This window comes from Rattus norvegicus, chromosome 1 (assembly GCF_021556685.1).
Source record: "Rattus norvegicus strain SHRSP/BbbUtx chromosome 1, alternate assembly SHRSP_T2T, whole genome shotgun sequence".
NCBI classification, from domain to species: domain Eukaryota; kingdom Metazoa; phylum Chordata; class Mammalia; order Rodentia; family Muridae; genus Rattus; species Rattus norvegicus.
In genome coordinates this window covers 150,560,753-150,583,000 of record NC_141534.1, presented here as the reverse complement: position 1 = coordinate 150,583,000, position 22,248 = coordinate 150,560,753, and the positions used below count along the sequence as shown (strand labels likewise).

The following is a 22,248-nucleotide window of genomic DNA, read 5'->3' as shown; positions in this document are numbered from 1 at the left end:
GCCCTCACCTGGTAGCAACAGCATGTCCCGGCGGCAGCTCTCAGGCTCAGGTCTGCGGCTCCCGGAGCGGCCGCCAGAGCCCGCCCGGGTCCAGCCCCGCAGGCCGCCCACCTCGGTGAGTGGGAGGACGCTGCCCTGAGACAGGGGTGGGACAGGGGGGACGGGATGAGTGCGGGCGCCGGGGGCTCTGGTGGGGAGGAGTCAGCCCCGGAAGGCGACTATAAAAAGCGTCGGCTGGCAGCTCGGAGCTACTAAGCCAGTGAGCGCACGGAGTCGAGCGCGGAGCGCCTTCTGCGCTGAGTGGCAGTGGTCTGGTGCTGGGGGAGCACTGTGCCGGAGTGAGGTCGGAATCTTCACTCCACTTCCCGCGAGCTCCTGTCCCGCTTGCTTACGCTCAGGAGCTCAACGCGTGGGATCAGATACCAGACTCCGGGATGCTGTACTCCAGACCCCCGAGGCGTGGCAGGATCTCAGTCATCAACCTGAGGTAAGAGGACCGGAGCTAGGGCGCGAGGGCTGCTTGGATTAAGCCATGGGAAGGAGAGGAGAGACCGAATCCCACATATCTTCTCTGTTTAGGTAGAACGTTGCCCTCCATCAGTCTGATTGTCCAGTCTATTCTATGCTGTCTACCAGTGTGTGTGTGTGTATGTCTGTCTGTCTGTTTCTGTCTGCCTGCCTGTCTGCCTATGTGTGTGTCTGTCTGTCTGCCTGCCTGCTTGCCTTCCTATCCTTGAATATATTGGTGGGCATACACCCCCGTCCTTCGTTTCTGAAATCTTTTACAAACGTCAGATGTTGAGGACACCATCGCCCGGGGAATGCATTCGACGGGAGGTGGATCTCTGCTTTGCTTAGCTTGTGCCCCTGTGAATGGCACCAGATGTTCACACAAACAACAGTGTCTCACGGAAGACAGAGGATCCCTAGGCAGGTCTCACAAGGAGCTCGGTGCAGGGAACGCGCCTACCCTGTGGCTAATGGTGAGCTTCGCAAATCTGCACCTTGTCACGACCACGTAAGCAAGGTCTCCTGGGTCGCCTAGCCTGACTCTGCCCTCCCAGCGATACGCTGGCACCGGGCGGGAGGAGATGATCTGATGTTAGACGACCTCAGTGGTCTCTGCTGTTATTTAAACAAACACTAAGCTTGGCAGCACTGCCGGAACATTGGTGACCCCTGGCAACAGACATCATCTGCAAGAAGGTTCGCGCAAGATTGACAGAAAAACCAAGGTCTCCATAAGGCACAAACCTGAGTTGTCCACGGTTCTCAAGCTCTCCTCTCTGGGAACGAGGTCGGGCGACATCTCGGAATGAACCCCAGAGAAAGCGTGTGCTCCTGACAAGAGCGTTGCGCCGGTGTTAGCCAAGAACTGGACATTCTACCCGCACCAGGTCTGAGGTTCTCAGTACTGCTCCGAACAGCCAACTCTGACCACAGGTAAGACCTTCTCTTTAAAACCAAGCTTTTGATGTGAGAGCCACGGCCTGGCTGAAGCCCGTCCAGGAGACAGTGAGCCAGGGAGTCATTTCCATCTCCGCGGTCTGGAGAGGGACCCCAAGGCGCGCCCGAGGGAGGGGAATAGGCTGCTCTGCGTGCCCAGGCTCGGCGCCACCATGGACAGCTCCCAGCTACTTCCGCCACTCGGGGCCTGTGGCCCCGAGTCTGGTGTGTTCAAGCACCTCCCTCACTGATTAAGGTGTTCAGACACTAGGAAGGTAGAGAGGGACTAGCAGTCTTGGAGGCCTAGGTATTTTTTCTGGAGGCACTAACCACTTAGGAGGGAGCCTACTTTGCCAGAGGCTGTGGTTTTCTACCAGGTCCCAGCAGAGCTTGCATCTTTTTCTGTGTAACCCCTTGATGTCACTAGGGGCTTCCTTTGTATTTATGCGGCACCATAGGGATCCCTCAGAGGTGAGGCAGGTGTGAAACTTTTGTTATATGACCCAGACAGTGAGATAAAGGTATATGTAATTAGGTACAGAACTAAGCTACTTTCAGTGTGGGGAGTAAGGTCATTAAAAAATATTAAACAATTTAATAAATATGGTAATGAATCAATCCTTTAATTTCATAGTTTATGAGAGAATGGAGAAGAAACCACACTTTAAAAATTACAAAGAGAGTGTCTGAGAGGGTGTATAAAGCAGCAATGCTCTTTCTGATCCTAAGGGTGTCCTCTAAAGCTGGACTCTTGAGACAGTTTCCAAAGGCTCTACACAGCCTGGTAGACGATGGTTCAAACAGATTACTTGGGACTAGGGTATTATGTCCTTCTTCTAGTCAGAAATGATACTGGATGGGCTCTTTTGTCAGTACCACCTATACTCAAACACAGAAATGTATGTCCCTTTACTATAAAAGGTGTAAGAAATCAGGTCTTTTCTGCTTAGGACTGAAAGATACATATAAAAATTAATTTTAAAAAGAAAGGGAAAAGGAAGAGAGAGGGAGAGAGAGAGGAAGAGGGAGAGGGAGAGGGAGAGGGAGAGAGAGAGAGAGATCTGTGACTTTGGGAAAGTCAACTAAACTTACACTTGTTTCCTCACCTATAAGTGGGGGCAAGTGGGCTCTCTCAGTAAGTGGCTAGAGAAATTACTAGCATAAGGCAAAGCACTGAAGTCCGGTGCTGAGCACAGAGAACTCTGCTAAAATGGCCCAGATTACAGGTGCGTTTCAAAGTGCTGTGCATTTTTCTGAAGTGCTTACCCGGCCCGTGTCCTCTTTCCTAGCTTAGTAACTGATTGGGAGTGGATCTACCACTTTGTTATCTTCACATTGGTGAAAGTGCTGAAGGAAGAGATGTGGACAGGCTTTTATGAGAGACAATTCAGTTCGCTGTTTCCCCACCTCCACTGCTTGGAGCAAATACTGTTTTTTAAACAAAGAAGTAGGCCATTTTCAAGACTTCATTTCAGCCCTTTGATCTAGACTAGTGGTTCTCAACCCGTGGGTTACAACCCCTTTGAGGAGGGGAGGGAGTTGAGTGACTGTTTCACAGGGGTTCCCTCAGGCTACAGGAAAGCACAGATATTTACATTATGATTCCTACTATAAAAAAGTTACAGTAACAAAACTTACAAACACAATTATGAAGTAGCAATGAAAATAACTTTATGGTTGGGGTCATAGCATAATGGATTGTATTTAAAGCATTGCAGCAATAGGAAGGTTGAGAACCACTTATCTAAAGATTTATTTATTTTATGTATACAAGTACACTGTAGCTGTCTTCAGACCAGAAGAGGACATCAGATCCCTTTACAGATGGTTGTGAGCCACCATGTGGTTGCTGGGAATCGAACTTAGGACCTCTGGAAGAGCAGTCAGTGCTCTTAACCGCTGAGCCATCTCTCCAACCCGAGAACCACTTATCTAGATAGTCTTTTCTTTTTGACTTTTCCCCCCACATGATCTGGTAAGGAGCCTCACTGTCTTTCTGAGGCACAGCACCCCTGGGATGCAGGTATGGAGGGTCTCCAAGACCTTGTTTCTAGATACTTCTGGTTAGCTGCAGAAGAAAGACTTTGGTTTTCTCAGACAGGGAGTGGTCATGTTGGACAGTCTCTGTCATCTTTGCATTTTGCTTAGGCATGACAACCTGGTCAAGACTCTTGGCTCATGATATTTTGGTCCATACTGGGTTTGGAGGTGCCCTTGGGTTCTGTATTTTGGGGTTCTGTCTTGTACAAACCACTAGTCCTATGACACACCACAGAAATTTGGATACTGGACCCATAGGCACACATTATTGTAGGTAGGTTTTTCCCCACAAAGTGTGCATGCACATGTGCATATTTCTGCCAGCTTTCCATTCTGATGCACTCAGATTTTCCTTCTCTCCTTCTCTCAATAGATCAGAAGGATTCTTTGTTTCCTCCACTTGAAAGGGATGAAGTCCAGGAGCATCCCTCAGATGCTGGGAGTTTTCTGTGACTCTCCTCAGCTGGTGATGTCACTACAACAGAAGTGTATTCCCAACTCATGCTGAAGTCTGGGCTGTCTTCTTTGTGCTAGTGTCCAGTCTCCTGGGTCCCTGTGGCTTCCAGGTAAGAAAACGACTGAACTACAGAACACTTGTGGGAAGCAAGGCCAACGAGGGGAGGAAGCTGCGTGGATGGGAAGAAGGAGCTCATCATTAGTTCTGTAGTGTTCTGTCTGTGGTAACCCTGTCTGAGTTTCTGGGACAGACAGATCAGATGGCAAAGGTTGACATTTGATGGGAAAGGCAGCTCTAGTTATTGTCATTGGCTCCTTTGAATCCTGAGGCATAAGTGACACCTTTTAGTCCTGTGTGCTGTTGGCAGATCAGCACCATCATGTGGATTAAGTGCACTTTGTATTTTATCTGTAGCTCAAAAGACACCTACTGGCATGGAGGTTGGCTTCCCATGGGAAACAAAGTTATTCTTGTGAGCTTCAGCCACAAGATTCCCTAACTGTGACAGTCTGGGTGACATGTATCTTTGTGCATGGTGGCAAATACACAGGTATTTGATCTAATCAGAGCGATGGGTTAGCTGTCTTTGCTGGTTTTCATCACTCTGAAGGCAGCTTCAGTTTCTTTGGAAGGGGGACTACAAGGGCCTTGCTCGCTTGACTCTGGTTGGGTTGGCAGCCATTGGGAGTGGGTCCTGGGGAAGTTCTCAGGGCCGTGTGTTTCTTTCTATTGTCTGGTCAGCTTCTCAGCATGATCTTCACCTCCTCCAAAGCTATACTTGTTGGAACTTTGCAGATTTGGTTAGGGTGGTGGCTGTCATGGTGATTTTTATTAGTCTCCGCACCTTGCTGTCTAGCCACTCCCTTGGGGCCATCCTGGCCTCTTTGGCAGGTTTCTCAGTTTTCCCTTTATCTTCTTTCTGCCCCAGTGCCAGGCTTTGTTCTAGCCTAGGTCTCTGGCCGGGAGGCTGCTTGCTGAGAAATATCATCAAATATACATTATACTGCTCTGTAGTCCCTCGGTGCCAGGAAACACAACTTACCCACCCAGAGGGAGAGGAGTGCCTTCCTGCCCCTGTTATTTTCCAGGGCCTGTCCCCAGACTCTGCTTGGCTGCTCTAGGTTCTGCTTGGCTCCAGGAAGCTAATATGGGTTTCCCTTCCCAGACCTACAAGGGAGGGGTCCTTTGGAAGCCCAGGCAGACTTTCCCTGCAAAGGCACCCACTCTGAGCAAGAATTCCTCCCCCCTCCATCTTAGACAACAGAGCTCCTTGCCTTGGGAACTCACTAAGACATTCACTCTGAATCTTCTGCAAGGGCAATGAGACCACAAGATTACCCACAACTTTATAGTGCTTTAAACAACTGCTTTGGAAAGAACTATGCATTTTTTCTCCATCTGTTGAGGAACTTAGCCACCAGGCATTTTCTACTGCAGGGAAGTCAAGACTAGAGGCCGGTGGCTTTGCCGTGCAAAGCATTGATGGCAGACAGCTGTCTGTCCCGTTTCTAGGTGGTATAAGGGAACAGGAAGTCCAAAGGCTTCTTCAGCAACCTACTGCACAGCTGTCTTGGTTTGAACTGAGGGGTTTGTGCTATTGGCAGAGTCTTTATAGCTGCAGGAAATAGGGCTGAGGACATTATGGTGAACATGAAAGTGGGACTCAGTCTTCCTTTCATATGGTTGTACTTCTCAGAAAAGATGGCGGCCACTGGAGCATTCCTTGGAGATTAGAGGATGATGGCCATTGTCATTTTCCTCCCCATTTGGACTGGCAGCCAGATCTTGGGCAGGGTCCTTGGCTCTCCCCATCCTCTGCTTTCTTACTTTCTTACATTAAAGGAACATCCTGAGCTTGAACATGTAAATAAGCTACAGGGAGGTTTGAGAAAGCATGGTTCTGGTTCAGCAGATGAGGGTCGGGCTTTGGGAGGCCTGCATTTCTTTTTTTTTCCCCTGGAGCTGGGGACAGAACCCAGGGCCTTGAGCTTGCTAGGCAAGTGCTCTACCACTGAGCTAAATCCCCAACCTTGAGGCCTGCATTTCTAAGTAGCTCGGGGGAAGAACTTCTGATTCTCCCACTGACTTTCTGTGATTCCGACTAACTCACTTTGTTGTCATATAAGTCACTTTCTGATGTCCTAAGTAGATGGACCCAAGCTGGTCCATGACCTCTTAGTGACCTTATGAAGACCTTTCAAAATTCCCGGAGATAATTATGGTCATTCCTAAGCTGTCTTATCAGCAGACTAAATATCTTGAACCCCCTTTCCATGTCATAATGAATTTCTCCAAACTTTCTGGACCCAGTTACTTTTAAGTATAAGATTATTGTGTAAATGGCAAATTATCTTTGCCTGGCAGGAGCATTTGAATGCAATTTTGGTGGCATTAAGAGATCATTTGAGGAATTTCATCTAACTCTGGTCCCAGACAGTAAGAATGTGTGTTTACATTTAAACAATCTTTTCTGGCCTCCAAAAGATTATATTTTTTTCTTAAAAAGTGAAAATGAAATTTAAAGCCCCAATGGTCTTCCTCAGTCCTCCATCCCTGCGGGGTGGGGTGGCCCACCCAAATGCATTCTGGGAGCTGGAGATGCAGTGTACTCCTGCAGTCTGCCATCCACCATCACAGTCAGAAGCTGGAAATAGAGAACTCTGATCACCTGAGTGGTGATCCTTGGTCTAGCTTCTGGAGACGTAGAGTAGAAGACATAGTCCAAGGTCTCAAATCTAGAGGAAAGACAGACCTCAAAGCCTTCTGAGAAGTTACGCCACAGAGTGAGGAGGACCATGAGAGATGACTCATGGGATGAAAGTCAGGACCAGCTAGGGGAACAGAAGAGTCATTGACTCAGCTGGAGGTGAAGTCAGGAAGCTTCGTGGAAGTCTAGCAGAGCTATCAGGGGTCTCTCTCTCTCTCTCTCTCTCTCTCTCTCTTTCTCTCTCTCTCTCTCTCTGCCTCCCTCCCTCTCTCTCGGGTTTCTCTGTGTAGCTCTGGTTGTCCTGAAACTATCTCTTTGTAGACCAGGCTTCAAACTCAGAGAGAGATCTATCCACCTTTGCCCCCTGAGTGCTGGGATTAAAGGCATACTCCACTACCTGGCCTAATAGGCATTTTTAACTTAGGTGGTGATGGGATTCTAAGAGGGAAACTCAGAATTCCATATAGAGAAAAGGGCCCAGAGAAAGGTCTAGAAGCAGCAACAGTCCTAAATGGCTTAGTTTTTGCAACTCTTAGGTGCACATCTGACTCAGGAACACAGGCTCCCTGACATGTCCAGATCTTGGACTATACCATGGAGAACAAGCCTGACAAATGGTGATAGCTCATGGAACCTTCTGTCTCCTAGACAAGAGGTTTGCAAAAGGACTTTGACTATAAAATGTTTCATTTCTATAAAATCCAACTAAATTCCATTCACAAACCAGATAAAAAGTATCGATGGCCAGGAGGGGTAGCCGTGTTTGTCTTGAGGCCCATAAGAGGTTCCAAACACCCTTCTGGGTTCCCAGGCACACAGTTGAAAAGCTTTTGTCTGAGATCTTTTTGTTTTGCTCCAGGAAGCCATATTAGTGGTGTTCTTGTTTCAATATAGTCTATCTTGCTGTGTCTTTTAAATATTTTGGTGTCTTGCTGGGTTTTTTAAAAAATGGTGTCTGTGTGTGTGTGTCTCTAATTTTCAAAGAAATAAGACCAGGGTTATTTTGTATGTGGTAACCTAAAGAATACAGAGGAGAAAGCTTGCTATTGGCAAAGGCTCTCTGACAGAAAGCTCCGGTTGAGCTCACCATGGGAGGAAGCAATACAGCTGTGAGCTATCTGCAAAAATAGGCTGTTTATTTTCAAACCTGTCAATCAGTATTAAACCTCCTAAGACTTTCATATGTTATAAAAGCTGGAGATGAAGAAAATTAGTTTGTTTCCTGGATGTAAAATGCTGACACCTTCTACAGAGGACCTTGGATGTCTTTTCACTAATGAAAGGTACTCCAATTTGAATTCAAAGTGTTTTTGAAGGAGGAGTCTGGGAATGGGAGGCAAGGCTGATAGGTAGGTAGGGAAGAGTTTCCATAGCAAAATAGTTCAAGTCTTGAGCCTCCTACAACACGCTCTGAGTAGGACACCATTTTGAATAGAACCTGCCCATCCCTGATGAGTGGTCTCAGTCACTTAAAGGGGATCTGAAAACCCACTTCTGGGGCTGGTACCAGCATTTCCAGCATAACCATACAAATGATTTAAGATGGCAAAAGCAAGTCTTGTTTAGTCCAGAGAACTTAGAAAATCCTGCCTTTAGAAGAACCTGCTAGATAACCCTGGCAGAGGCACACACAGCCCACTGGTGCACACATTCCACCAGGCTAGGCATTTGTGGTTCTCTGAGGTTCCCTCTGTCCTTTGGAGAGTTTCAGAGAAGGCTGCAGAGTAAGGGCGATCAGTGACTCTGCTCTCTGGGGAGCATCTGGCCTTCATCCCACATTGCCTCAGTAACTGGAACCCTGCACAAAGACTGGTTCCCAGATCATGGTGTCTTAGCCTTTCCCTTCTTCCTAGGCTATTCCTTAGATTACACTTAGAGTAGTTCCTGCATTGCCCTAGTGTCTTGACAGAGGTGTCCCTGACTGTAGTTTTCTGGGAAACTAGCCCGGGGCAAGTCTGAGCCATTGTAGACAGGGGTGTAGAGGCTACTGCTTCACTGTCCATCAAAATTCACCTCTTCTTTCTTGGCTGTCCTGAGGGGCCATGGTATGTGCAGGTAGGACTTGAGGACACTGATGGGTTACCGAGGTAGGTCTTTGTGGAACTTCCATCCAGCTTTTAGCTTAAGGCACTACCTTCCTGCCTTTTAGAATAAAATCGCATGTTTATATGCATATGTGCAGCGTGTGTGAATGTGTATGTACTTGTTTGTGCATGCTCGTAGGGGCCAGAGGTCAACATCTTCCTTCATTGTTCTCTACCTGACTGATTTGAGAACACCTCTCACTGAACCTGGAGCTTACAGATTCAACTGTGAGTTGGCCAGTGAACTTTGGAGATCCTCTTCTCCCAGCCACCCCAGAGCTGGGATTAGAGGCATAAGTCACTACTCCTGGGAATCAAACTCAGGTCCTCATGCTTCCCTGCTCACTGGCCTGCCTCCTGTAGAAGACACTTGTCATGCTGTCTGGTGGGACACTTGTTCCTGCCTTGCCTCACTGTGTGGCAGGACACAGCTGTTCTTCTTCAAATGAACAGTAGAAATCAGCCCCCAGAGGAGTGTGCAGGGAGCAAGCTTGAGTGGATTACTAAAAAATGCTTTTAAACGAGCTGGTGGTTTGTGACCAGCACATTTCAGAGCTGGATTTCAGGCAGTGAGTAATTTGTTCATGTGCTCATTTTCCAAAGGATTGGGCTTAAAAAATAAAAGAGACCTCAGACACCACAGCTAAGTATTTTTCCTTTCCTTCCCCTTGAGAAATCATGTTGTTTTCAGAGGAACTTAATCCATACATTTCAGATCCATTTCCATGTTACTCAGCAAAATGTTTCATTTCTCTACAGTTGCTCAGCCCTGAGTGAGGTCACACATTCCTCTTTTGCTCCGACTCATGCACAAGGCTCACAGCCGGGGGACTCTACAGTCATTCATTGCACACTAGGATGGACATAAACAGGAGGCAAAGGGGAGGATAATCCACTGTACTGACCCTATTCTTGTTAGAATTTTGTTCCTTGGTTCTTTGTGAAATAATTTGGCTAAATTTTTAAATGTTGGATTGCAGTATTATTTATATATTAAGGACTGAGCTTTCTGTTCCTTCTGATGTGTGTGTGTGTGTGTGTGTGTGTGTGTGTGTGTGTGTGTGTGTGTGTGTGTTCTCTTTATTTTATACCTAAGGTAAGTATTTTACTTGCTTCACCCTAGGCCAAAGTGGCTAAAGCAAGCCTGTGGGCATGCCGAGGACACTTGTGACTCTGTTGGGATGATTGACTCTTTGGGACTGGTGCCTGAGAGGCACAGGGAACCTGTGTAGACTCTGGAAATGAAATTTCTTATTCTTTTCCCCCTTGCTTACCTGTCTGTCTGGCCCAGAAAGACACCGGAGACAGATATGAGGGCCTTCTGCAGACTTTGCTATACTGCACTGTGCCTGTGACTTCTTCCTCTACCCAGTCTCTCTACGGTTGCATGCATCCCTCTACGGTTGCATGCATCCCAGGCTGACCTAGAACATACTGTGTAGCTGAGGATAACTTTGAGCTTTTTATTTCCCTGCCTCTACCTCCTTAGTACTGAGATTTTAGGAGTGTGACTGCAGACCCAGTTTATGTGGTGTTGGGAATGGAATCCAAGGTCCTGTGCATGCTGGGTAAACATTCCCCTGATTGAGCTATGTCCCTAGCTCATCTCCGAGGACTTTCTGAGAAAGCACAGATGCCATAAGAATCCTTCATTCTGTTCTAGATAGTAAGAGTGAAATCAGTTGAAGGGTTTGGGCTTCAGGATGCCCAGACACATAGTTTTCTTCTTACTGAAATGACTTTGCAAAAGTGCAGAGTCCTGGCCGTGTTGGTGGTGTACATTAGCATCATAGCTTCCACACAGCTTGGTGATGATGCTGACCACATAATTGTTGGTTATACATGTGTTGGGGCTTTTCAGGTAGCTGAGGAAGACCTTACATATGATTCAGATTTTAAAATCATAGGGTATGGTTTGTACAAATGGCAGCGTTGTCAACATCTGGAATTTTCTGAGAGTGACCATGTGATGGAAGTCTTTTTTCCTTTAAACATAACCATATACAGTTGCTTTAAATAAGAAGCTATTCTTAACATAAAGACAGAGGTGATGGTTCTTTCAAATCTTGCTTTGCAAGCATAAACTTGAGCCCATGCTCTGCAGAGGTTGCCTGAGGACACTGGGATCTGGGGGACAGAAAGAGGAGAGTCGTAATTTGAACAGTGTGCATGCATCTTTCACGCTATTTGTTGACCATTCTGGAGACTGGCCCAGGGGGCTGTGGTTTCTTTTAGGTGGAGATGAATCCTCTCTCATCACCAATAATGCAATCAATAGCCCTTTCCTCAGTCAAAGACAGAATCGCTATCCAGTGCAAAGCAGAGGCTTGTGCTCTATTTATTGCCAATGGGTAGCGTGTAGTAGGAACACACATGGTTCTTGTTAGGTTCCACAGGCTGTCTAAATATCTAGAAATGTGCTCAAGCCTGGACTATAGGAGGATTCCTGGTGGTTAGAGAAAAGCTAGCACTCCTGGGGAACTCATGAAACTAGTTCCCAGTTGCCAAAAGGGGTCATTTCCCTTATCTCTGGTAGAAGGGACATATGGTTCCATTGACATAAGGCTATGGCTGCATATCAAAGCCCCCACATCAGTGTCCTGGCCCTTCCCTTCTCCCAACTACGCCCCCTTCTTCCCTTCTTATAACCTGTTATTCTCTATTATTCAGATACTCTCTCTCTCTCTCCTTTATTCTTTTTCTTGCTATCTCAGTCTCTCCACTATTCTTTCCCACTCTCCTGTTTCTCTAGCTCCCACCATATCCAGTCTGTTGGCCACGTTTATTCTGTTGCTCTGTTCTCCCTAATATCTACAATAAAAACCTTAACCATATCATGCAGAGGTCATGTCATGTCATGTATGTCATGTAATGAATTTCTTTACAGCATGCCTTCCTACTCTCTTTTTACTTTGAAACAGTGTCTCACTAAGTTACCCAGCCTGGCCTTCAACTAACTTCATAGACCCAGCAGGCCTGTAACTTTCAATCTTCCTGCCCTCAGACTCCAGAGAGTCTGGGATTTCAGGCTTGGGCCACCAGGCCTGGTAGTGATAGTTCTTCAATATTTTGCTCCAGGAGTGGGACAAAGCTAGAGACTGCTTGTCATCTTCTGAGCTGTCTGTGCTCCTGTGGCCCCGTAGTCATCTTCATCATTTAAATTACTACCTGGAATTTATTGAGCACTTAGAAAGTTTAGATCCAGGTAAAACACTTTGTATACAACACCATATTTTATTAACTATGACAAACCTTTGTCCTATTTTGTAGACAGAGGTGACCCAGTGAGGTGACGTGATTTAGTCAAGATTACCTACTCAGAGGTGGTAGAGTCGAAAACTGGGACCTGGAATCGTATGACCTAAAGGATGTTGCTCTTGCTAATAATTGCTGTGGTTTGATTCTTGAGCTTGGGCAAAATGTGTTTAGGGCAATGTTGTCCTTCTCAGTAGAGTAAGCCGAAAGGAATTGCAACCTCAATGCAGTCACTGCTAAGTGTGGATCTTTTCCAATATCAGAGATTAAGGATATCTTCATTGTCTCTCCACAATGGCGAAGTTCACAGCTTAGCTGGAGAGATAGACAGACAGCCCTTTTACAATCTGGGCCATAAGAGGGTGTGAACAAAGCAATATGGGGTGCCACTGCAGAGGCAGCACAAACAGCTCTTCAGGCTTAGGCTGCAGCCGTCCTGGAAAAACTGATTAAGTCTTAAAGGAGAGCGCCGTTTGCAGGCCAGAAAGGACAGGTTCAGGAAGAAAGCAAGAGTCTTGGCCACAGACAGAGGAGTAAGAAAATGGGTGTTTGGAAAAGGTTTATGAGCGTCTTGGGACTGGAAATGAGAGCTGAGGGAGGAACAGGTGAGTCTAAGAGCCTAGCTTTCAACTTCAGAGGCTCTGAGAAGGGAGTGAGGAGGAGCTAGGCAGCCACTGTTCCTGGGGGCAGGTGGCCTAGGCAAGGCCTGTGGTATCCGGATAGCCAGAGCTTTCCAAGTCCCCATGGAGAGGGTAGCCGTTCCAGCCCTGAGCAGACTCACAGTCCTGAGGGAAATGACACTGTCTGGTTTACTTACTGGCACCAGGGCCATGTGTGGCCATTCACAGGGAACGTCTCAGAGTCTTAGGGCCAACTCCCTGGGATATAGGTTTTGGTTTGAGGAAACATTTCTGAATTCAACTCATCTGAATTCATCAATTGAGAGTATCCACCAGAACTGTTTGATGAATCCTGTTTTCCTTGTCCAACATCAGGACAGGGGCAATGTATTCATTCTGTAGCCTCTGCTGCTGTGTTTTGTTTTGTTTTGTTTTTCTGATTCTTCAAAACTTCTCACAATGATCAGCCTCTGAGTCTGCTCAGCCTATTTTTGTTTGTTTGTTTGTTTATTTGTTTGGGGGTTTTTTTGTTGTTGTTTTTAAACCATCTTTCCAACCAGAACACATCCTTGCTTACTTGACTAAAGTTGACTAGTTTGGCAGGAGACAATGAAGTCAACTCATAATATCAGAGTCTTCTTAGAGGTGACCATTCATAGCAGCATCGGCCCATAGAGTATAGTGGGAGCCATAGACAGAATTTGGAGCATTCTAGCCATCCTGTAAAGTGAAAAGGGCAAAGTTAATTTTTATGGGCCTGGGGATATGGTTCAGCAGGTAAAGTGATTGCCTCACAAGTGTGAGGACTAGCTTCCATGTAAATTCTGGGTGAGTGTGCCAGCCCAGCTGTTATTTCGGCCATTACTTAGACGGCAGAAGTAGAGGATTCCCAGAGCAAGATGGATATGCAGGCTAACTGAACCGGGAAGTTCCGGGTTCAAGTGAGAGAACTTTTCCCAACATTTATAATGTAGACAGTGGTTGACAGATACTCACACTCACCTTCTGCTTCTATGTATGCATACATACATACATACATACATACATACATACATACATGCTTATATACACACATATACAAACACATACACATGCACATATAAAAACTCATTAATTTTCACAATATACTTTATTATAATCAAATACATGCAGATATGGCGACTTCCACAATAATTCATAGATAGCATAGTCAGTCTAAAGGATAGTGTCCATCTTTTTATAGCACGTCTTGAAAATTAGCGTGTATCTTCCACTTAGGGCATATCTCACCCACCCTACCTGTTCTTCTGTCCTTTGATAGCTGTGTGTGGATAGGCGGACAGTGTGGTGCAGAGGGAGAGAGCAGGGGAAGGCAGCCCACAGCACACATGTGGAAACTTTAAACCCTGGTCAGTGACATGAATCAAAGGAGCAAGGTCTCAGGAGGGACAACAGTCAGTGAATCTGAGTGGGAATCTGACTGCAGGTGGCCGGTCTGCTTCACAACTGCTTTTGACCTGCTTTACAACTTAATAATAATAATAATAATAATAATAATAATAATAATAATAATAATAAATTATTATTATTATTACTTATTCACAAAACTAAGCAGGTAAGCCGAGGGTTGTCTTCTTGGTCATGGTAGAGTGAGCTGTAAGTGGTGAGCTGTGGTGAGTTCTGGGGCCACTAGTATATGCACTCAGCACTCCCATTTATTTTATTCTGGAGAGCTCTGACTGAGAACCTGAAACTCAAGATGTACTCCAATGGAGACTGCCAAACAAGGGTGAGCAGGCTCGGGGCTTCAGGGTGAGAAGCTCTTATCACACTCGGTGCCTGCTTTGTGTCCCACTTAGGGGTGTGATAAGCCAGCCATGAATTTAACAGTCTTACCTGTTTACTGACAGAAAAATAGATGAGTTTGAAAGCCTGGAGTTGGTGTCGGGGAGATGGCTAAAGCCATGAGATATCGTTTGCTTGGGCCCTTTATTCTAAAGGTGTTTATTAACCAACCACTCCACACTAGACAGGGAGGGCACAAAACCAAGTGATTACCTCTTCTATCTTGCCACCCTGAGGTAGTGATGGAAGCCAATGGGGTATAATCATGTCGACAAAAGAAAATAACATAGGCTTACAAAGGCACACAGAAGGCAGAAAAGGGGGAAGCGTTCCTTTATTCTGGAGGAAGCTGAGGACTAACATTGATATAGTTAGAATTTGTCTGCTGATCACAGATGGGCACTCTGTGGAAAGAGAGATCAGATAACCTGGCACATTAAAGGACCCATGAGCAGAAGGGATGCAGCGGTTGGATATTTTTTTGGTGACTGTAAAAGAACACTAGTAAGTCTGCAATGCTAAAATGTTTCCAGAGGTTTGTTTGTTTGTTGGTTGGTTGGGTTTTTTTTTTTTTTTGAGACAGTGTTTCTCTGTGTAACAGCCCTGGCTGTCCTGGAACTGGTTTTGTAGACCAGGCTAGCCTCGAACTCCCAGGGATCTGCCTGCATCTGATTCCTGAGTGCTGGGATTAAAAGTGTGCACTACCACAAGCAGCTGTTTCCAGTGTTTTAAGCCACTGTTTAGAAAGAAAATGCCCAGTTATTTATGTATTTATTCATTCATTAATGGGGTCATTCATTTATCTATGTAACTTGTTTGCCTATTTATTCATTACACTAACATTTAGGGGTGTCCCCTGGATACTGTCCTGAATCAGTCTAATGTAAGTTTTCAAAGGAAGAAGCAATAACTGGGGACTAGGTGACTAGGAGAGCATGTGATTAATTTCTTACAAATAATATGAATGTTGCATATGTATCTGTATGTAACAGGTTTCTACTATATAAATCCCACCAGATATGTATGTCCTATTTAAGTTTGGTTGCTGTGAGAAAACATCTTGACCAAAAGCATTTTGTGGAGGAAAAGGTTTACAACTCTGAGTCACAGACTATCACTATGGGAAGTCAGAGCAGGAACTTGAGGCAGGAATTAGAGGCAGAAACTGAAGCAGAGTCCCTAAGTGAATGGTGCTTACTGGCTTGCTCCCTAGAGCTTGCTCAGACTACCTTTTCACACAACTTCAGACCACTTGCCCAGGGATGGGACTACTCCCTGTTGTCTTGGCTCTCCCACATTAATTTTTAACCAGGAAGATGCCTCCATAGTCTTATTATAAGAAATCTAGTGGAGACATTTTCTCAATTGAGGTACCTTCTCCCAAATATGTATAGGTTTATGTCAAGTTGACCAACCAACCAACACAACTTATCAAATGGAAATCACAGAAGAAAACAAATCTAGCACTTCCACCTAAAAGCCCTGATAGGAGTCTGAGTGAATAATTTTCCTGGTGTCTTTATAATGCATAGATATAACTTTAACTTGCACACATGTGGTTTTAGGTTTTTGTCTCAATTTTAAAAACCGTCAGTTTTATTGCTCTCTAAAAGGTTTCCAATTCCTTGCTAAATCTTTTATTATTAAGAAATTAAAGAGTCATGTTGTAGTTCCCTCAATTTTGATAAATTTGCACAGGAAAGAGTCCTAGACATAGAACACAATGGGTCAAAGTGCTTGGCTACTTCTGATTCTTCTTTCAAAGCATCTCCAAAGACTTATTAAAAATCTATACCGTCACTGCTTATGACAGTGCCAGGTTCACCAACAGTCAATATTTCTAAAGTTAAAAATTAATTTTAGTATGTGAAAATCATAGCTATATTTATTTATTGTTTGCAAACACATAGCTGTATTTATTTACCACTGGTAAGGTTAAAAATAATTTTCATGTCATCTCATCTTATATGTTTACATGAGGTGTTCATTTTTTTCTTATAAAGACAACAGTGCCTATACATTTGAAAATTCTCTCCTCTAATTTTCACTTAAAAGTAAAATATGGTATGTGAAGTATTTATGTGTAGCCCAGTGTATCAGTTAGTTGCATCTTGATCTCTTTACCAAGGAAAATTCTAGAGCTACCTGATGATCCATGAGTTGATTTTTTAAGCTCTTTGACCTGTCTGGAATTCCTTTCAGCTCCTGGTGCAATGAGATACGCTAACTCCATTATCCCTTCAATTACTAACCTGTTAGCCTAGCACAATTCTATCGAACAATCTTTCCTTTATCCATTGATTTGTGCTGCCAGGAAGAGTATATTTGATCCAGTTACCAGCATAGAGATAACAGGAATTCGATAAAGCTAGCTCAGTAAGGATTCAGGCAGACACTTGATCTGACCATCTGGGCCAACTTCAGTGATTGCCTCTGAGTAGGCCAAGCCTGGATATGTCTGGGAGTGAAGGCTGGGGGCAGCCTGTAGTGACTCGGCTCTGAGGGTTAGCCAAGTGAGGATTAGGCTGTGGCGTGCTGGGGCGCTGGCTGCTTAGTGTAGGAGCCACGGAGTCCTTCTGCAGAGTTGGCTCGATAGCTGTTCCCTAGGTGTCTCATCAGCCTTCATCGGCGGCCACACACAGTCCTTTCACTTGTCTCCAACTTCAGAAGTCACACTACTAAGCATCATTGACTGTCTCTCAGGAGATGGGAGTCTATGTTGGATTTAATTCACAGATGGTGGAAGAGGCAGCTGTAGTCACCACAGTTCTCTCTGTTCTCTGAAGGCCTCTGCTCTTTCCAGCCACATGAGGTGTGGTACATGGTATAAAAAGGCATTGTCTCAACAAAACAAAACAAAAAACAAAACAGTGCCCCTCTCCGAAATCAATCAATCAAACAGGCTTTCATCTCATCTCACTTTGGGACTTCTTTCCCATCTTCTCATCTTGTGTTGGGACTCCTTCCTCATTCTGTCATGGACATGTTCTTAAGGGGTCTGAGCTAACCATAGTTTTATCAGAGCCAGAGAGGAAACTTGCATGATTGCTGACATCCCCACCATAACTGCTCATGTTTGAACTATTCCACTCCTCAGCATGGGGGAAAATGCACTGACTTTTCCCCTTTTGATACCTTGTCAGTTATCTGTGATAAATTGAGGCTATTGAGTCAGATGTCTGTGGACCAATGGCAAAGCATCTCATGGCTGGGTAGCATCCTTCTCTCCAGAGTCTGACCTGGGTATGTCCCCCTTTCAGTTTAAATTCTAGTGACACACCAAGACTCTTCATGGCCCTTTGGAGCATAATTTTTTTCTTTCCCATTTTTCCTTGCTATATGTTCGTTTCCTCTGGTTGAATGACTGGTTAAGTCATTCAACAATCCATTCTTTCTTCCTGGTCCTCTCTGAGTATCATCCTCTCCTCTGTGAGGCCTTCTCAACACTCCTTCTCAATGTATGCTATTGCTGTGTAACAAAGCATACCCCAGGTCAATGGTTTAAACAACCAACATGTCTTCATCCTGTGGGCTGGCCAGCTGGATTAACTGATGTAGACAGGGCTTTGGATTCCGGATGAGCTCTTAGGTCCACATTTAGTTGGCAGACAGTTTGAAGCTGGTTGGTCTGGAACAGCTACATCTACAAGTCTGGTCTTAGAGTCAGCTGTCTACTGAGGGGAAGACCGTTGATGGGACCACATGTCTTTACCAGTAGATCAGCCTGGAGTTGTCCCAGTGGTGATTAACAGATTTCTGTGAGATAGAAACAGCGTGCATTGTCTCTCTGAGGCACCTCCCAACTTAATGCTACATTTCTCCTTTCCTTTCTAATGGTTTAAATTAAAACTGTCCCCCATAGACTCAGGCATTTGAACATTTGGCCTCCAGTGGTGGCTACGTTTGGGGAGATTTAGGAAGTGCAGCACTGATAAAGGAAGTATGTCCCTAGAGGAGGGCTTCCAGGGGTTAAAGCCTGGCCTTTGAGTTTGTTTTTTAAAAATGATTTATTTATTTATTTATTTATTTATTTACTTATTTATTTATTATATACAAGTGCACTGTAGCTGTCTTCAGACACACCAGAAGAGGGCATCAGATCTCATTACAGATGGTTGGGAGCCACCATGTGGTATGTGGCTGATGGGATTTGAACTCAGGACTTCTGGAAGAACAGTCAGTGCTCTCAACCATGGAGCCAACTCTCCAGTCCTGAGTTCGTTCTTTACTTCATGTTTTCATTTACAGACACAGAACTCTCAGTGTTCCTTTCCCGGCTGCCATGCCAGCTGCTAGCTATCATGCTTCCCCATCATAATGGACTTTATCCCCCTGGAACTGTAAACCAAAATAAACCCTTTCTTCCACAAGTTGTTTTGTATCATGGTGTTTTATCAAAGCAACGAAAAGTGACTAATACCTGAGCTTCCTTCTTCCTTTCCCTTCTAGCTGAAGCAAGGTCAGCTCCTAGAAAGAAGAGATTTAGATTCTGCCTCCTGTTGGGAGAAGCTAAAGTACACGTATCTGAGGAGAGACAGGAGGGTAGGAGGAGGGAAGGCATTGTGAGGTCAACCCGCCACACTCACTTTCACATATCATGACATTGGGTATAGTGGCATCTCACATTGCACTGTTTATCTACCCAAGCCCCAGTTCTGCCAAGGTGCCTGTGTTCATTTCTTATGCCATGTAGCTGTCAGCTCATATCCTTAGGATATGTGGGACAATTGTGGTAGCCAGGCAGGATGGGAGTAGGGGAGGGTGCATGCCCAGAATCTCAGCTGCAGATCCTAAAACCTAGTTTAACCTGCCAGTGGCTGCAGGACAATACCAGAGAACAAAGAGAACCCAGCAGTCCCTTGACCATTCCCAGTGCCCTGTCTCTGACTCCAGCCAGGCACACCAGCCTCACCAGAAGGCAACTTCTTCTCTACCCACTGCCTTAGCAGTATGGCCCCCAGGGGCCTGCCCACACACCGGATGTTGACAGGGGCTCAGTTCCAGCACCAGCCTTCATGGATGGTCTCATCACTTTTAAAATAATGACCATGGGGCGTGGGCTAGCTAGAACAGTGACATCACTTTCCAGCGATTCTGGGTCAGTTCTCACAGCTTTCTTCTGAATCTTTAAAGGACTGAAATGAGTCCTTTTGGTTCGGTACATGTTCTGGGAGATTCTTTACATGTCCACATGCCCGTCCTTAAATCAAGATGGCTTTTGATTTCAAGTTAGAGGTCCTGTGTTTTAGGAACTGGTTTGTGCGGGAGCTGGTACTGTTACTGACAACATGACTTCCCTAGTTCTTGTGTGTGCAGTGATAGCAATAAGTCTCTGGTTTGGTAAAGAAGTAAGAAAAAAGAGTTGGCATCTTCTCTCAGAGCTCTGTCTCCATTACTTTGGTCTGAATAATAAAGTACTGGGTGGGTTATAAATGAAGTTTGCTTCCTATACTTCTGGATGGTGGAAGTCTGAGGTCAGGATGGCAGCATGCGAGTTCTGATGAGGGTCATCTCTGGCTTATAAACAACCATCCTCTGGTTACATTTGTCACATGACAGAAGAGCGAGAGAATGTATTTGCCCAGAGTCTCTGTGTTAATCCCTTTTATGAGGGCTTCACGTGCATGGCCTAGTTACTTCCCATAGAAAGTATACGTGCTGGAGGGACCTAAGCATTCAGTCTGTGGTATAGCTGCTGGGGTTTGTCAACTGCCCACAAGGCCTGAGCTGGCATCAACGAGAGATGACATTCCTGTTAGATATGGGGCAGTCATTGTCACAACTTATTTGGTCAGTGGTGGTTAAAGGAGGGAATGCATAGAGAGTGCTGGAGCTGGAGCCAGCCCTTGCTAGAGTTAAAGAAGAGGTGACTCACTGAGTGGCTTGATCATTCCAGCATGACGGCTGTGTTCCTGGATGAAGAGAGCAGCAGAAGGGCTCCTGACTGCTCGTCATAGGTCAGAAGCACTTCAAGAGAGGAGATGATCTGTGCTTGCACCTCTGTGAAGGCACTGTCACAGGAATGAACCACTTGGAACATGCTTGGGGTACAGGTCTTCTGCAGAAAAGCTTCTCAGAACTGCTGTTCTCAATTGAATGTGGTAAGAGACTAAGTTCCCGGTTTGATTGTAACTGTTTCTCCACTGCCTAGTCTGTATTTCCTCAGTTAGAGGCCAGAAAAGGTTCCAACTTTCTCTGCTTGAATAAAGAGGCAAGAAGTCTCCACAGATGGTGATACAGACCAGACTTTATTACCTAATGATCCCCTCAAGGTTGTATAGAACTTCTCTTGGGGCCACAGGTGCCTAGACCTGTCCACCTTTGCACATGGAGGCCAGAGGGATTGTGCTACAGTACAGAATGAGTGTTCACACATGACATGGCTTTGGGCACCTTGAGTCATCAAAGGAGCAACCAGGGGTGCTACTACCTACTTAGCAGATATATGGAATGTATTTTGTTCAGTTTGAACCTAGAGTTGTAGGTTTTGGGTTAGGAAAGGCCAAACCAAGAAGGTTTAATTCCCAGACTTATTTAAATGTCAAAACAAATGAATCATAAAAGAAGAAAATTATTGCAGTGCATAGTGTCCTGAATTGAGAAATAGGTGATAATGGTGTGATGTGATGGTGATCATGATGGTGGTGATAACAGTGTGGCGTGATGGCAGTGGTAGTAGGAATGATGGGGATAATATAGTGGTGATAGATGGTGGTGGTAATGATGATAGCCTGGCTGTAGTTATGGTGATGGTGATTGTCTTAGTTACTGTTCTACTGCTATGAAGAGATATCGTGAGCAAGAAACCTAATGAGAGAAAGCATTTAAATTGCAGCTGGCTTACAACTAGTTTCAGAGTGGTAGTCACGGAAGGAAGCAGAAGGCATGGCACTGGGGCAGTAGTTGAGAGATTTACATCCTGATCCATGGGCAGCAGGGAGGGTGGGGTGGGGGAAGGGGGGACTGGGCCTTGCTTTGAAATCTCAGAGCTCACCCCATGTACCTGGGCAGAAATCACATGACTGTGGCATCTCCAACATCTTGGGGTCTCCAGTGCAATCCAGGTTTCATTTTCACAGATTTATGCAATGGCCTCTCTGGGCCTCTGTGCAGGGACACCCTGATACATGCCTGGCCTCAGCAGCTTTTCTTAGGCACAGAGAGATATCCTACAACTCCTTTCCTGTCTCCTTGACTCTAAAAGCCAGAACCATGTGGCCAAGGTTGCCAAGTTTTGCTGCTTAATGGAGCTGGAACCTGGCCCCTTCATTCAATTACATTTGCATCAGCTTTTTGTTGTTGATGGTTTCTTTCTCTGCTTAATCTTTTCTTCTATTCCTTTACACAAGTTGGAAGCTTAGCTGGGTGGGGTCTTGCACTGAGGTCACCACTCCCTTTATTACATTTAGTATTAGGATTTTCTTTAAACCTTTTATCTCCATGAGCACAGGAATTGGCTCCATTATACTTCCTGGTGCTTCTTTTCTCCTCAAACTGAGCATTTTCTATTTCTCTTTGTCCAGCTTGTTCCATTTCATACAGAGCTGCAGAACAGTGATTACTAGTAACCACACAACAAAGTCAATACTAGACTGTCTTAAAATCTCCTCTGCCAATGCAATTAATCCAAAACTCTTTAGCCACAGGCAGATTTTTAGAACAGAAGCAAAAAGCAGCCACATTCTCTGCCAAAATATCACAAGAATGGTCTCCAGACCACTTACTAATATTCTTCCCTTCTGATGCCTCTTGAGTTGGGCCTTTATAATTTACATCACTTTCAGTACTGTCTTCTGTCATTCTACTATAATGGTC

The 22,248-nt window shown here is 45.3% G+C and overlaps 1 protein-coding gene and 1 long non-coding RNA gene across 3 annotated transcripts in view; both read left to right on the top strand.

Annotated features, from left to right (window-relative positions):
• Positions 1 to 250: 250 nt before the first annotated feature.
• Cemip (cell migration inducing hyaluronidase 1) overlaps positions 251 to 22,248 on the top strand; it is a 153,802-nt gene continuing 131,804 nt past the window's right edge. The window contains 1 exon segment of the mRNA NM_001427855.1: positions 251 to 487. The gene's annotated coding sequence lies outside the window, so the exon portion shown is untranslated.
• Positions 796 to 22,248, top strand: part of LOC148007744 (uncharacterized) — an 83,641-nt gene continuing 62,188 nt past the window's right edge. The window contains exons 1-3 of one of the 2 annotated variants that reach the window (XR_015647278.1): positions 796 to 1,443; positions 3,860 to 4,052; positions 20,330 to 20,534. This is a non-coding gene — a long non-coding RNA (uncharacterized LOC148007744). Of the gene's footprint in view, positions 1,444 to 3,859; positions 4,053 to 20,329; positions 20,535 to 22,248 lie in introns of those variants that run through there. The other variant, XR_015647279.1, reaches the window with a different exon arrangement.